Source organism: Salmo salar, chromosome ssa21 (assembly GCF_905237065.1).
Source record: "Salmo salar chromosome ssa21, Ssal_v3.1, whole genome shotgun sequence".
NCBI lineage: Eukaryota > Metazoa > Chordata > Actinopteri > Salmoniformes > Salmonidae > Salmo > Salmo salar.
Window position 1 is genome coordinate 34,893,668 of NC_059462.1, and position 13,098 is coordinate 34,906,765.

Genomic DNA, 13,098 nt, shown 5'->3' on the forward strand with positions numbered 1-13,098 from the left:
TGTAAGAAATGAACACCTGTAGTGTTACAGTAAATACTTTTTTGGTGTTGTTTTAACACTGTATTATGTAAAGCCTATTTTGCATATTTCCCAAGGTGCCTTTTCTCTTTGAGTTAACTGTAGAGTTACCACCCATGACTGTATTTGTTAGTGACAGAGACATGGTTATTGAATTATTTCCTTTTAAAAGCCTGTGGCTTTTACCAAGTGAGTACCTATGCGAATGCTGTCATTAAAATACAACAAGGTGTTACTTTGATGGCCTGGTAACAACACAGTGTTGTTCGGAAACTCCTGGTTTAAAGGCCGGCTTGCAAAGTGATGTGTAATTCCTATTGGAATCCAGCCAGAGTTAGAATATCCAACACTTGGCAATTATTTTCACCCGCAACCTGCATTCAGAATGATTGTCAGGGGTAGGAACATTGGTAAGTAGACTACCTAAAACATTTAAACTGGAACAACAATTTCAGTAATGGGTGCAATAAATCTAACTAACTATTTGGATTAGTTTACAAAAATGTATGTTATTTATCTTTGTGTAGCATAAGATTAATAAATTAATCAATGGACATGCAAAAACATAGATATTGAAAACAATCCCCCCAAAAAAATCGACCTGAAGTAGAGCATGGTGGGAAATATGATAATGATGGGTGTGGTTTTGATGGGACCGTTTTACTCGCCAAAGTGTTATTTTAAACCACTGAGTGTTAATTTAATTTTTACAGAGTAAATTTAACTCCTGAATCAACATTAGAAATGTTCCACAAAAAAAATCTACACTGGACAATATGCTGTGTAGTTTGCCTTGACAAATGTGATCCAATATACTGTAAGCTACTCTTGCATCAGTCACAGTCTTGACCAGTGTGTTGTTGTGCTGAACAATGTGTAAAATGTGTTGCCTGTAATGTAATTCTTACCTGCTCCCTCCCTCTATCTACTGACAGGTGACTCACTGCACTCCATCTCTCAAAAGCATATTCCTTGATTGCTCGTGCCTCTGTCCTCACTAAGGTAAAATTGCGGGAACCTGGTTACCAAGATTTACCGGGTTTTACTGCCCAAAACCACTACCTTTTCCTGTGATAAATAAGTGCGAGAAACCGGTAAATTATAATACATTATTAATATGAACAGCATGGCGTGAAATTGAACTTTTAAATTATGTGCGATGTCTAAATATGGCTTCTCTATGGCCTCTGCATGATGAATCATCAACGCTCAGGGTAGGGACAGACAGCCCATCTCAGTATGGAACCCACTTCACAATGCATGTATTGTAGACCTATCATCTCATCATGGTAACTTTTTTTTCTTGTGACAGGTAGGCCTACATTTGCTGCAGCATAGCCTATGCTAGAGTAATATAAAGACAGAATGCATGTTTAATTCACACATCTCCATCTGGCTTTCAGGGGTCACCTTGTTTTTAAATTGTAAAGATTCATATTTTTTTATCGTAGCTGCAGAGTTTTAAAACAGCCTTTCACTCGAATATTGTTGCTTTAAATCAGTGCACGTGCGAGCACTCTCTCACAGTTTTTCACTCTCTCCACAACCCCATTCAAATTGCATCCAAAATAGATAATCCTGTTCTAGATTGATATACAGTATAACCCTATATACAGTTGAAGTAGGAAGTTTACATACACTTAGGTTATCCCCTAGCCGTTCTGTGATAGAAGATCTGGATGAACCGGACAGACAGATGAAAACAATATGGCAGAGCCTCATCTAGCTTAGCCTCATCAAATCAAATCAAATTTTATTGGTCACATACACGTGATTAGCAGATGTTATTGCGGGTGTAGCGAAATGCTTGTGCTTCTAGCTCCGACAGTACAATAATATCTAAGAAGTAATATCTAACAAATTACACAACATATACCCAATACACACAAATCTAAGTAGGAATGAATTAAGACTATATACATATGGACGAGAGATATCAGAGTGGAACGGACTAAGATATAGTAGAATAGTATAGATAACAGTATTTACACATGAGATGAGTAATACCAGATATGTAAACATTAAGTGACTAAGATACCGTAGAATAGTATAGAACACAACAAAGTATATACAGTTGAAGTCGGAAGTTTACATACACTTAGGTTGGAGTCATTAAAACTCGTTTTTCAACCACTCCACAAATTTCTTGTTGACAAACTATAGTTTTGGCAAGTCAGTTAGGACATCTACTTTGTGCATGACACAAGTCATTTCTCCAACAATTGTTTACAGACAAATTATTTCACTTATAACTCACTGTATCACAATTTCAGTGGGTCAGAAGTTTACATACACGAAGTTGTCTGTGCCTTTAAACAGCTTGGAAAATTCCAGAAAATGCTTTAGAAGCTCCTGATAGGCTAATTGACATCATTTGAGTCAATTGGAAGTGTACCTGTGGATGTATTTCAAGGCCTACCTTCAAACTCAGTGCCTCTTTGCTTGACATTATCGGAAAATCAAAAGAAATCAGCCAAGACCTCAGAAAAAATGTGTAGACCTCCACAAGTCTGGTTCATCCTTGGGAGCAATTTCCAAATGCCTGAAGGTACCACGTTCATCTGTACAAATAATAGTACGCAAGTATAAACACCATGGGACCATGCAGCCGTCATACCGCTCAGGAAGGAGATGCGTTCTGTCTCCTAGAGATGAACATACTTTGGTGCAAAAAGTGCAAATCAATCCCAGAACAACAGCAAAGGACCATATGAAGATGCTGTAGGAAACCGGTACAAAAGTATCTATATCCACAGTAAAACGAGTCCTATATCGACATAACCTGAAAGGCCGCTCAGCAAGGAAGAAGCCACTGCTCCAAAACCACCATAAAAAAAGCCAGACTACGATTTGCAACTGCACATGGGGACAAAGATTGTACTTTTTGGAGAAATGTCCTCTGGTCTGATGAAACAAAAATAGAACTGTTTGGCCATAATGACCATCGTTATGTTTGGAGGAGAAAGGGGGAGGCTTGCAAGCCGAAGAACACCATCCCAACTGTGAAGCATGGGGGTGACAGCATCATGTTGTGGGGGTGCTTTGCTGCAGGAGCGACTGGTGCACTTCACAAAATAGATGGCATCATGAGGCGGGAAAATTATGTGGATATATTGAAGCAACATCTCAAGACATCAGTCAGGAAGTTAAAGCTTGGTCGTAAATGGGTCTTCCAAATGGACAATGACCCCAAGTATACTTCCAAAGTTCTGGCAAAATGGCTTAAGGACAACAAAGTCAAGGTATTGGAGTGACCATCACAACGCCCTGACCTCAATCCTATGGAACATTTGTGGGCAGAACTGAAAAAGCGTGTGCGAGCAAGGAGGCCTACAAACCTGACTCAGTTACACCAGCTCTTTCAGGAGGAATGGGCCAAAATTCACTTATTGTGGGAAGCTTGTGAAAGGCAACCTGAAATATTTGAGCCAAGTTAAACAATTTAAAGGCTATGCTACAAAATACTAATTGAGTGTATGGAAACTTCTGACCCACTGGGAATGTGACGAAAGAAATAAAAGCTGAAATAAATCATTCTCTCTGCTATTATTCTGACATTTCACATTCTTAAAATAAAGTGGTGATCCTAACTGACCTAAGACAGGGAATTTTTACTAGGATTAAATGTCAGGAATTGTGAAAAACTGAGTTTAAATGTATTTGGCTAAGGTGTATGTAAACTTCCAACTTCAACTGTATATAGTAGATGTCCTAGCCTACTTCTTTCAGGTAATACATTCACTGCAGTATTAGCCTTATATTTAGCTAATTAATGATGTGTTATGCATACTAAGCTTCTAACTTTAGGCCTCTGTTTCTTGCGCAATACGCAAGCACCTGTGCTTCGCTGGCCTCTCCTTAAAAAAACAGCTTTAGCACTTGAAAGCAAGGAAGGAACGAACCAACAATAGAGAGTGAAATAGGTGGTAGACTAATAATATTGTGAAAGGTATATATGCGTCAGTCTACTAATTATACAAATACAGTAGGTCCTATTATATTTAAAAAATGTAAATCATATTTGCTAGCCTATACTTGTAACTTGGAAGCCCGCATGTGCTGCACTAGAATCTTATGTTCTCTTCTGCTTTATCATGGTTTGAACAATGTGCATAATTCCACTCCATATACAGTAATACAATATAATACAATACAGTACGGTAATACAGTTCACGCTCGAAAAGATTAGCCTACTGAAGCTAGTTTAATTTATTTACCCAAGAGAGCATATACTGTATCTAGCTACATCTATGGGCTTTTATGTTTTTCTGTCTTGTGTAAGGGGCAGTAGACTCTATCATATGTGTATTGGATAATGGCACAATAGTTTTTTGGTCGTTGTTCTCATTAAATCTTGTTTATGTAGGGCTCATAAAATGCATTTAACATATGGCTCATCAGGCTCAGCTAGCATCAGGTTAGAATTTTTATACTGATCAAAGCTCTAATCAAATCTAGACATATTTACAGTATATACTTTATAATGCTTTTGAATGACACTCATGGTTATGGCGGGAAATACTGGATTACCTGGAGAAAAGTGATTTATTCTCGGCATGGAACATTTGTAAAATACAGGGAAAATATTCAACGCTAGTCCTCACCTCCTTCTGTGACATTTTGAGAAGGAGGTGAGTAGAAAGGACACAAGGAATCACAGAAACGATTCAGGACACGATTCACAGTGTGTTGTCTGAGGTGTGGTTCTAACAGTCTGCTCCTCCTTTCCTGCCAGGTGACTCACTGCACTCCATCTTCATGGTGCACCAGCCATCCCACCCAGCATCCCACCAGCCACCCCACCCCTCGTCCTGGCCACTGAGGACCAGGTGTAGCACTGTGGGGGTCCGGCCTCGGCTGCAGCCAAGGACAGGGCCTAAGACAGGAGGATCAGGGAAGGAGAACAATGTAACTGCAGCCAAAGACCCCAGGATCAGGTAAGGGCCCCAATGGGAGACTGGACGCCTACAACAGGCTGTCACAATTGCCGGTTCTCATGTTGACTTATTACTATATCTATCACCTCACTTCACAGGGTTGTTTTCACATTTAAGAGCAAGGATAGATATAATGGCAAAAGGATCCCAAGAGGGCACATGAGACATAGGAGGTAGGGAATTCTTGCAAGTTCAAAAGCTTAGAATCTGTTTCATCGTTCCCTGTCCCAGCACACTGGTTCTTCGAGCCGGATAGTTTGATATACACTTGGATTTGTTATTTAGAGTCTATATCACATTAAAATATCCTCTTTGATCCTTTTTGATTCATTAGCAAAATGCTATGTTTTGCGTGGGGAATATAAATGGTGGGAGTAATGAAATTCAATGCATTGGCATCTTTTCTAATGCAGAAACACACAGACACACATGCTCAGGCTCAGGTAGCCATAGCAACAAGTCCACTCTGCTCCTCTGTTGCTCTCATAAACATATTTCAGTCAAAGTCCGGGTATTGAAATCACGAACACTTTGCAATATTAACAGTCTTTGCACATCGAAGGAGTCTACCTCAATGTTTCAGCCTGCAAAGAGCCAAGGTACAACGCAGTGAAACTAGAATGTAGAGCAGCCACAAACTAAGAAAAATATATGTAATAATATACTGTATGTCTTTTATGGAAAGCAACTACATTACAGTAAGTGCATACATTTTTTGAATGTGTAATCCCTGTGGGAGTTGTACCCTTGACCTTGCTGCACTCTACTTATCCACACATGATAGCTAGCTGCCAGGACCAGTACAGCTCTGGCCCCAATCAGAGGATGTAGTTCTGAGTAACACCAATAAGACTGAGGTAACAGGAGCCATTTGTCACAGTGACACGGTGACTGTGTCTTAAATGGCACCCTATTCCCTATATATTACTGAGATGGCGCCGAAGAACATAGCTGACCTTCTACATTCTCCCAATCAATTGTGCAATTTTATAAAAAAATGTGCGTTTTGTGAAACTTATTTTTTAACTTATTGCGTACGTAATGTTGCTGCTACCGTCTCTTATGACCGAAAATAACTTCTGGACATCAGAAAAGCAATAACTCACTGCGGACAGGAAGAAACTTTTTCCTTTAATGAGTCTGACGAGAAGGATATGACGAGAAGGCCAGACGAGAAGGCCAGATCCACGACTTTTGCGTGAAGAAAAGACGTCGGAAAAGGGGACGCAGTTCGGGGATCCTTCTGAGAATCCGGAGGCGAGCAAGCAAACTCCCAATGCCTTCCATTCTCCTTGCTAACATGCAATCGTTGGAAAATAAAATTGATGACCTACTATTAAGATTATCCTTCCCAACGGGACATTAAAAACTGTAACATCTTATGTTTCACCGAGATGTGGCTGAACGAAGAAACTGACAGTATAGAGCTGGTGGGATTTTCCATGCACCGGCAGAACAGAGACGCTACCTCTGGTGGGGGTGTGTATCTTTTTGTCAATAACAGCTGGTGCGCGATGTCTAATATTAAGACATCTCGAGGTATTGCTTGCCTGAGGTAGAGTACCTTATGATAAGCTGTCGACCACACTATCTACCAAGAGAGTTCTCATCTGTATTATTCGTATCCGTCTATTTGCAACCACAAAGCGAAGCTGGCACTAAGACCGCTCGCAACCAACTCTATAAGGCCATAAGCAAAGAAGAAAATGCTAATCCAGAAGCGGCGCTTCTAGTGGCCAGGGACTTTAATGCAGGCAAACTTAAATCAGTTTTACCAAATTTTTTCCCACATGTGCAACCAGGGGGAAAAAAATCCCAGACTACCTTTACTCCACACACAGAGATGCATACAAAGCTCGCCCCCACCCTCCATTTGGAAAATCTGACCGTAATTCTATCCTCCTGATTCCTGCTTAAAAGCTAAAACTAAAGCAGGATGTAACAGTGACTCGCTCAATACGGAAGTGGTCAGATGCTACACTACAGGACTGTTTTGCTAGCGCAGACTGGAATATGTTCCGGCATTCATTTAATGGCAATTAGGAATACACCACCTCAGTCATTGGCTTCATCAATAAGTGCATCGATGACGTCGTCCCCACAGTGACTGTACGTACATATATCCCAACCAGAAGCCATGGATTACAGGCAACATTCGCATCGAGATAAAGGCTAGAGCTGCCGCTTTCAAGGACTGGGAGACTAATCTGGACGCTTATAAGAAATCCTGCTATGCCCTCAGATGAACCATCAAACAAGCAAAGCGTCAATACAGGATTAAGAGTGAATCCGACTACACCGTCTCAAACAATCGTCGGATGTGTCAGGGCTTGAAAACTATTACGGACTACAAAGGGAAACCCAGATGCGATCTGCCCAGTGATGCGAGCCTACCAGACGATCTAAATGCCTTTTATGCTCGCTTCGAGGCAAGCAACACTGAAGCATGCATGAGAGCACCAGCTGTTCTGGATGACTGTGTGATAACGCTTTTGGTCGACGATGTGAACAAAACCTTTAAACAGGTAAACATTCACAAAGCAGCTGGGCCAGACGGATTACCAGGACGTGTACTCAAAGCATGCATGGACCAACTGTCAAGTGTCTTCTCATTTTCAACCTCTCCCTGACCGAGTCTGTAATACCTACATGTTTCAAGCAGACCACCATAGTCCCTGTGCCCAAGGAAGCGAAGGTAACCTGCCTAAATGATTACTGCCCTGTGGCACTCACGTCGGTAGCCATGAAGTGCTTTGAAAGGCTGGTCATGGCTCACTTCATCAGCATCCTCCCAGACACCCTAGACCCACTCCAATTCGCATACCGCCCCAACAGATCCACAGATGACGCAATCTCAATCGCACTCCACACTGCCCTTTCTCACCTGGACAAAAGGAACACCTACGTGAGAATGCTGTTCATTGACTACAGCTCAGCGTTCAACCCCATAGTGCCCACAAAGCTCATCACTAAGATAAGGACTCTGGGACTAAACACCTCCCTCAGCAACTGGATCCTGGACTTCCTGACGGGCCGCCCCCCAGGTGGTAAGGGTAGGTAACAACACATCTGCCACGCTGATCCTCAACACGGGGGCCCTCAGGGGTGTGTGCTCAGTCCCCTCCTGTACTTCCTGTTCACCCATGACTGCATGGCCAAGCACAACTCCAACATCATCATTAAGTTTTCTGAAGACACAACAGTGATCACCGAAAACAATGACACAGCCTATAGGGAGGAGGTCAGAGACCTGGCAGTGTGGTGCCAGGATAACAACCTCTCCCTCAACGTGATCAAGACAAAGGACATGATCGTGGACTACAGGTTGAGAGCTTCAAGTTCCTTAGTGTCCACATCACCAACGAACTGTCATGGTTCAAACACACCAAGACAGTCGTGAAGAGGGCACGACAATGCCTATTCACCCTCAGGAAACTGAAAATATTTGGCATGGGTCCTCAGATCCTGAAAGTTCTACAGCTGCACCATCGAAAGCATCCTGACTGGTTGTATCACTGCCTTTTGTGCTTCCGACCTCAAGGCACTGCGGAGGGTAATGCGTTCGGCCAAGTACATCACTGGGCCAAGCTTCCTGCCATACAGGACCTCTATACCAGGCTGTGTGGATCTGTTGGGGCGGTATGCAAATTGGAGTGGGTCTAGGGTTTCTGGGATAATGGTGTTGATGCGAGCCATGACCAGGCTTTCAAAGCACTTCATGACTACAGATGTGAGTGCTATGGGTTGGTAGTCATTTAGGCAGGCTACCTTCATGTTCTTGGGCACAGGGACTATGATGGTATGCTTGAAACATGTTGGTATTTCTGACTCGGTCAGGGACAGGTTGAAAATGTCAGTGAAGACACTTGCCAGTTGGTTAGCGCATGCTCGGAGTACACGTCCTGGTATTCCGTATGGTCCTGCGGCCTTATGAATGTTGACCTGTTTAAAGGTCTTACTCACATCGGCTACGGAAAGCGTGATCACACAATCGTCCGGAACAGCTGGTGCTCTCATGCATGCTTCAGTGTTGCTTGCCTCGATGCACGCACAAAAGTAATTTAGCTCGTAGGCTCTTGTCACAGCTGTGCTTCCCTTTGTTTCTTTTTTTCACCTTTATTTAACCAGGTACGCTAGTTGAGAACAAGTTCTCATTTACAACTGCGACCTGGCCAAGATAAAGCAAAGCAGTGTGACAGAAACAACAACACAGAGTTACATGGAATAAACCAGCGTACAGTCAATAACACAATAGAGAAAAAAAAGAAAGTCTATATACTGTGTGTGCAAATGGCATGAGGAGGTATGGCAATACATAGGCCATAGTAGCAAAGTAATTACTATTTAGCAGATTAACACTGGAGTGATAGATGAGCAGATGATGATGAGCAGATGATGGTGTGTAAGTAGTGATACTGGTGTGCAAAAGAGCAGCAAAGTAAATAAAAACAATATGGGGATGAGGTAAGGTAGAGTAGGTGGGCTATTTACAGATGGACTATGTACAGCTGCAGCGATCGGTTAGCTGCTCAGATAGCTGATGTTTAAAGTTAGTGAGGGAAATGTAAGTCTCCAGCTTCAGCGATTTTTTACAATTCGTTCCAGTCACTGGCAGCAGAGAACTGGAAGGAAAGGCAGCCAAAGTAGGTGTTGGCTTTGGGGATGGCCAGTGAGATATACCTGCTGGAGCACGTGCTACGGGCAGGTGTTGTTATCGTGACCAGTGAGCTGAGATAAGGCGGAGCTTTACCTAGCATAGACTTGTAGATGACCTGGAGCCAGTGGGTCTGGCGACGAATATGTAGCAAGTCCGTAATAGTTTGCAAGCCCTGCCACATCCGACGAGCATCGGAGCCGGTGCAGTAGGATTCAATCTTAGTCCTTTATTGACGCTTTGCCTGTTTGATGGTTTGTCGGTGGGCATAGCGGGATTTCTTATAAGCGTCCGGGTTAGAGTCCCGCTCCTTGAAAGCGTCAGCTTTAACCTTTAGCTCAGTGCGGATGTTGCCTGTAATCCATGGCTTCTGGTTGGGGTATGTACAGTCACTGTGGGGAGACATCATTGATGCACTTATTGATGAAGCCAATGACTGATGTGGTTTATTCCTCAATGCCATTGGAAGAATGCCAGAATATATTCCATTCTGTGATACAACAGATACCTGCCAGACCAGTGAATGGCCAATAATGAACATGATTTGACTTCTATAAACATTTGTCTTCAAGCTTTAGTGACCCAATAATGCACTGACAGACACACAGCCTTGACGTCAGAGCTCAGGGAAAATGATCGTCAGGACAGGAAGTTGATGGTTAGCAGAGAAAGCACTGTGTGAGCATACATGGTTACAACACACCTTTTTAGTTAAATGGCTTTCTAAGTACCTACAGACAGTATGTTTATGTTTATTGACACGAGGGAGGTTGACATCCACACATTTATTAGTGTGCACTGTTGAAGTGAGCTTAGCTTTGTACGGCTAGCAAAATAGTCCTGTAGCTTAGCATCTACGTCATCTGACCACTTCCGTATTGAGCGAGTCACTAGTACTTCCTGCTTTAGTTTTTGCTTGTAAGCAGGAATCAGGAGGATAGAGTTATGGTCAGATTTGCCAAATGGAGGACGAGGGAGAGCTTTGTACGCATCTCTGTTTGTGGAGTAACATCTTGATAAATGTTACCTACGTTAACATGTTGTTAATTCCTGTGGAATCGACGTTGAATGTGAACACATATCACTTATCAAGATATTACATTTTGTTCCCAGTTTGTGAAGCATAATGAAGACTTTGTAAATGGATACAGAAGATTAAGGAAATGCAGACAGTTTTAGTGAATCTACAGGGGATTCTGTTTTATTTAATGTCTCTCCAGTTTTCCCCTTAAAATGCTGCAGTGATCAGTACCATCAGCTTTTACAATGGAGCCCATAAAAACATAATTCTGGAAATTTCCCTTTGAAACTCAATACCTGCATCCCAAATGGCACCCTGTTCCCTGCATTGTGCACTACCTTTGACCAAAACACTATGGGTCCTTGTCAAAAATAGTGCGCTAGCATTAGGAATAGAATGCCATTTGGGATGTACACAATCAATAACTAACGAGCCAGGACATAATATACTATATGTTCATGTAATGAAACAAGGAGAATGATCACCCTAACCCTATAGCCTTATATCCACCCTCATTTCTAAATCAATTTTCTCTTGGGCATTGTCTGTCCCTTGTGCTCATCCAAAGTAAATGCCAACGTATTAATCTAATTAAAGAGATTATATTTTCACTTATTGCCTTATTCAGGATTGGTCTCCATGGTGATAGCAGCGTTTCACAGCCATATTTGTTTATATGAGGTCAGTAAGAGACTTTCAATGGGCCTAAACAACCTCTCACTCAACGTCAACAAAACAAAGGAGATGATCATGGACTTCAGGAAACAGCAGAAGGTGCACCCCCCTATCTACATCAACAGGACCGCAGTGGAGAAGGTGGAAAGCTTCGAGTTCCTTGGCGTACACATCACTGACAAACTGAAATGGACCACCCACACAGACAGTGTGGTGAAGAAGGCGCAACAGAGCCTCTTCAACCTCAGAAGGCTAAAGAAATTTTGCTTGTCACCTAAAACCCTCACACATTTTTACAGAAGCGCAAATTGAAAGCATCCTGTCGGACTGTATCACTGCCTGGTACGGCAACTGCACCGCCCGCAACCGCAAGGCTCTCCAGAGGGTGGTGCAGTTTGCCCAACGCATTACCGGGGTCAAACTACCCGCCTTCCAGGACACCTACAGCACCCAATGTCACAGGATGGCCAAAAAGGTCATCAAGGGCATCAACCACCCGAGCCACTGCCTGTTCACCCCGCTATCATCCAGAAGGCGAGGTCAGTACAGGTGCATCAAAGCTGGGACTGAGAGACTGAAAGACAGCTTCTATCTCAATGCCATCAGACTGTTAAACAGCCATCACTAGAACATTAGAGGCTGCTGCCTATAGGCATAGACTAGGAATCACTGGCCACTTTAAAGAATGGAACACTAGTCACTTTAATAATGTTTACATATATGGCATTACTCAGCTCATATGTACAGTTGAAGTCGAAAGTTTACATACACCTTAGCCAACTACATTTAATCTCAGTTTTTCACAATTCCTGACATTTAATCAGAGTAAAAATTCCCTGTTTTAGGTCAGTTAGGATCACCACTTTATTTTAAGAATGTGAAATGTCAGAATAATAGTAGAGAGATGTCACAGTTGTCGAAGGTGCAGCGTGTGTGTCGTTCCACATTTTATTTATACTGTGAAACTATGCAATACATAAATAAACTGAATGACAAAAAAACAACAAACCGTGACGCAGAGGTGAAACATACACTACTCAAAATTAATCTCCCACAAAACCAGGTGGGACAAACACCAACTTAAATATGACCTCCAATTAGAGACAACGATGACCAGCTGCCTCTAATTGGAGATCATCTCAAACAAAGCCCAACATAGAAAAACAAAAACTAGAACAACCCAACATAGAAATACAAAACTAGAACATAACAATATAGAAAAACTAACCTAGAAAACCCCCCTGTCACGCCCTGACCTATTCTACCATAGAAAATAACAACTTACTATGGTCAGGACGTGACAAGAGAATGATTTATTTCAGCATTTATTTCTTTCATCACATTCCCAGTGGGTCAAAAGTTTACATACACTCAATTAGTATTTGGAGGCATTGCCTTTAAATTGTTTAACTTGGGTCAAACGTTTCGGGCAGCCTTCCACAAGCTTCCCAAAATAAGTTGGGTGAATTTTGGCCCATTCCACCTGACAGAGCTGGTGTAACTGAGTCAGGTTTGTAGGCCTCCTTACTCGCACACGCTATTTCAGTTCTGCCCACACATTTTCTATAGCACTCACGTCCGTAGCCATGAAGTGCTTTGAAAGGTTGGTAATGGCTCACATCAACACCATTATCCCAGAAATCCTAGACCCACTCCAATTTGCATACCGCCCAAACAGATCCACAGATGATGCAATCTCTATTGCACTCCACACTGCCCTTTCCCACCTGGACAAAAGGAACACTTATGTGAGAATGCTATTCATTGACTACAGCTCAGCGTTCAACACCATA